At 31.6% G+C, this 4,035-nt stretch overlaps 1 long non-coding RNA gene across 11 annotated transcripts; it reads right to left on the reverse strand.

The window, feature by feature from the left end:
- Nucleotides 1-1,142: 1,142 nt before the first annotated feature.
- Nucleotides 1,143-3,681, reverse strand: LOC145159800 (uncharacterized). 11 transcript variants are annotated; one of them, XR_013737919.1, is made up of 5 exons: nucleotides 3,212-3,678; nucleotides 2,836-3,129; nucleotides 2,343-2,371; nucleotides 1,872-2,269; nucleotides 1,143-1,772 (listed from the first exon to the last, which is right to left on the reverse strand). It is a non-coding gene; the product is annotated as an uncharacterized LOC145159800 (long non-coding RNA). The 11 variants fall into 11 exon arrangements; XR_013737921.1 differs by having other exon boundaries at nucleotides 1,872-2,099; nucleotides 2,176-2,269; nucleotides 2,343-3,129; XR_013737924.1 differs by having other exon boundaries at nucleotides 1,872-3,129; nucleotides 3,212-3,451; nucleotides 3,601-3,681.
- Nucleotides 3,682-4,035: the final 354 nt, after the last annotated feature.

Genomic DNA, 4,035 nt, shown 5'->3' on the forward strand with positions numbered 1-4,035 from the left:
ATATATATATATATATATTGTTTGTGTGTGTGTGTGTGTTTTTGCATGGTTATATCATTTAAAAAGATAAATAATATTTTTAGAATTATGAATACGTGTTTTATAGATATAGTTTTAGAAGTATAAATACATATTTTTACATTTTTATATATTAATATGTATCTATACTTCTAAAAATATATTTATACTTAAAAAAAACATATATCAAAATACATATTTACACTTCTAAAAATATATGTATATACTTATATAAACATGTTTATGATTGAACAAGTTTTTTTTTTATTGATATGTATATTTTTAAATACATAAAAATACGTATTTGTAGTTCTAAAAACATATTAATTTGTTTTTTTTACATCTTAAATGGTTTATCCAAGAAAAAAACCTATACAAACACACACACACACACACACATATATATATATATATATATATATATATATATATATATATAAAGAAATAACATTAAAAAATGTAAATACAATATTTAATTAAATTTTTTTCGTATATAAATATGATTTTTTTGCATGAATACGTATAATATGAAAAAAAATATGTAGGGTAAAAGTGTAAAAAAAATTATAAACTTAAGGGTAAAAACGTAAAAAAACTGTAAACTTAAGGGTTTTTTGCGAAGTTAATATGATGGTAACCTGTTATCACCGGTAAAAGGGTAAAACCGAACATTTTTTTGGAAAATGTTAGGGTAAAAACGGACATAAAATTAAAGTTTGGGCAAAACCCTGAAAACTTGAGGGTTTTTATGACATCAGTCCTTTTTTTTTTGTGTGATTTCTGACTTCCCTAGCATAGGTGAGACAGGTCTCATGTTGCCTCTTATAAAAATGTTCTTCAATTGGTGTGAGGGATAGGCAAGTAGAGGAAGGTGGAATTTTTCAGCAACATGCGACATTATTTGTTCAAAGAGATTGTGTGTATAATCTTCGGCCCCTACATCTCCCACATGTAAATCCCACATATTAAATCATTTTTTTATGATGGGTTTTTAGTGTCAATTTCGTTATTCTCCTTATTTCTAAACTGAATCAGATCAAGAACATAAATTACTTCGACCGGAATTACACACGCTAGCTTGCAACACACGAATTAAGCAAACAAACCTATCAAAGAAAATAAGATAACTAACTAAGAATTTCATTTTAACTGTCTCATGCAAAAATTTCATTGCATCACTTAACTTGCAACACTCGTAAAATGATAAAATTAATGAAAAAAAAAAATACTCGGGTTCATGGCTTTGAAACTCGGTTTTGTAGCGGAACCTAGGACGCCTACCACTTGGGTAATCTGTCTTCTTTAAATCCTTTCTACTTCCACCATGCTACACATTTGAACATGATTTAAAAATACAAAAATGATAAAAATATATTATTTTCAAGAAATTATGACTGTATCAGTGATTCTGACCTCCTTTTTATCAATCGTCTCATCAAGATAACAAAAATAGAATATTTTTTTCTCTAAAACAACATAAACCAATCAGATGAAAGCCTATATGTTAATGCGATCCAACATACCCATCATTTGTTAAAATCATATTAATATTCTTAAATTTCTCAGCAATTACCTTCACGATTTTTGAACTTTTAACAAATCGACTCAAAATTGGTTTTACATCTATTGTTACGACCATTGGTTGAAAAGGGGTACAATAAAAGCGTTCATGATGGCATAACTGAATCTTAAAGCAACTTCAAGACCCTAATTCCCCTGTATCTTCATCTATTTACAGCATCTTTGTTGTTTTCCTGTAAAGAGTGAATTATCATGAAAAAAAAATTTTAAATCAGATCTTGAATGTATTTAATACCTGACCATGGTATGATGAATTTGAAAAATGTTCTCACCTATGAACTCACAAATCCGGTAAATGGCTGCATTAATAACTTTCCTACTTCCATCAAAGCTTTCTCTTCTCAAACTTGCATTATGTGAATTGAAATTATAGGAATATTTGGATTCTATGTTTTGGGGGAAGTGGTATTATATGCAATCAAGAATTCAACACCAAATGCCAATATGTTAAAGAACTTTTCCGAGAGCAATCAATTGAAACCTCTACTGTTTGACGGGTACTACATGCCATTGTTGTTTCCAAACTAATCAAAGAAATTGATTTAAATTACAATTTGTTACAGTTTAAAAACAAACCTCATAAGCTGTAGCCCTTTTGAGTCTCATATTTGGGTATATCCTCTGAAAAATATGGGAGTGTCTCATCATGGAGAAGATGGCGTTCAGCAGACTACAATTATATCCAAGTGTAAGAAAAAAAAAATAAGAAAACTATGTATTAAGATCTCTTTATGAGGTATGACCTTGACTTCGTCAACCGCTTGTGGTACCACTTTTGCAAGAACATACCGGAGATTCATAACAAAATAATTTCATTAGTGATCATTCACATGTATTAATAACATGGAATTAGAGTGGCCAATAAAGGGGTAATAATGGAAAATAGGGGCCTCAATGCGTAAAAACACCGTTGCTTTTCATCATTCATCATTTTGCTCCTCGATGTTTTGAAAAAGAATGATGAAATCATCAGGAATTCATGCCAACAAATTGGTATTTGTATACAATTCCACTGGATTTTAGAGTATCAGTAGAAAATTAACAATCACAAAAGTATAACATATTTCAATTTCCACAATTTAATATTACTTGCGACTCACAATTCACACAGAAGAAAAAGTCAATAAGTAGAATTTCACAACAAAAGCATCAAATATGCCTAATTACCCAGTGATTATGATACCTCTGATACAAAGAATGAAAAAGATTCATAAATTACAAAAGCTTTCTTTATACCTTCTAGTTTTCGAGGATATGAAGGTATGCCTCTGATTTTCGAGCATATGGGGATATGAATCTGAATTTTTTTCTTTTCGAGCATACGGGATATGCATCTGAATTTTTTTCTTCTGATTTTCGAGGCACGTCGGACGCAAGTCTTGCCATCAACAAAGGCATAAAACGTAACGAAACTGATTTCTGGGTTGTAGTCATCGACGAAGCAATCAAGGCTCAATCAGTGAAGGAATGGAAGAAGGAAATCAGGCGATGAAGCTATATTTACACACCATGAGTTCCTGGGAAAATCACCTAGTTACCCCAATTTTATTTAATCGGAGTAGAGAGGGAGAAAGAAAGAAGAATAAGAGGAAAATCAGAGACGTCAACCGACCTGTAGGGACAATCGGTGGTGGAGAGCGACGGTGCCTTGGACCATGGTGGCGAGCGACGTTACCTGGACTAAATTGATCGGAACTCATAGCGGTGGAACAGAACTGCCACAACGCAATCGATTTGCGACACTTGAAGACCACAACGCCTCCGGTCACCGCCACTGGCAACCCACGCCGTCGCACCACCAACACCAGCAGCGCCAGAATGCATTTTTGGTTCTTGCTGCTTCCCTGTCGAACTAAAGTGGATAAATTGATGATGGTTCGGAGTATAAGGAGTGAGACGACCGAAGTTATTAACAGAGAAACACACAAAAAAAAGATGAGACGGTGGAGAGGCGAAACCAAATCGATTGCAGGGAGAAGGAAAGAGTCGATGGAGGTGAACCTTATAAGAGAGGCGGTGGGAAGATCCGAAGCGGCAACCATGGTAGATGAGACTACCCCGAGGAACAGTACCAGTAAGAGGTGTCCCTTTTTAATATATATATATATATATATATATATATATATATATATATATATATATATATTAGTTTATAACCCGTGGGAACCACAGACTATAAAATTAATTAAACTATAATAATAAAAATTTATAATTATTAATCAATTATTTAAATAAATCATTTTAAAAAAAATATTAATTAAGAGATATATCAAAATTTTAAAGTTATTATAACTTCAAATTTAACATATAATTACAAAATGTAAATTTGAATTTTGAAATGAGTTGCCTAATATATCTACATGACACATGACATAATATTAATGATGAGTTGTATTAGAGTGACACTTGGCAAAAGAAGATTAAAAACTATTCATT

Source organism: Lactuca virosa, chromosome 2, assembly GCF_052849685.1.
Source record: "Lactuca virosa cultivar CGN04683 chromosome 2, Lactuca_virosa_CGN04683_v6, whole genome shotgun sequence".
Lineage (NCBI taxonomy): Eukaryota > Viridiplantae > Streptophyta > Magnoliopsida > Asterales > Asteraceae > Lactuca > Lactuca virosa.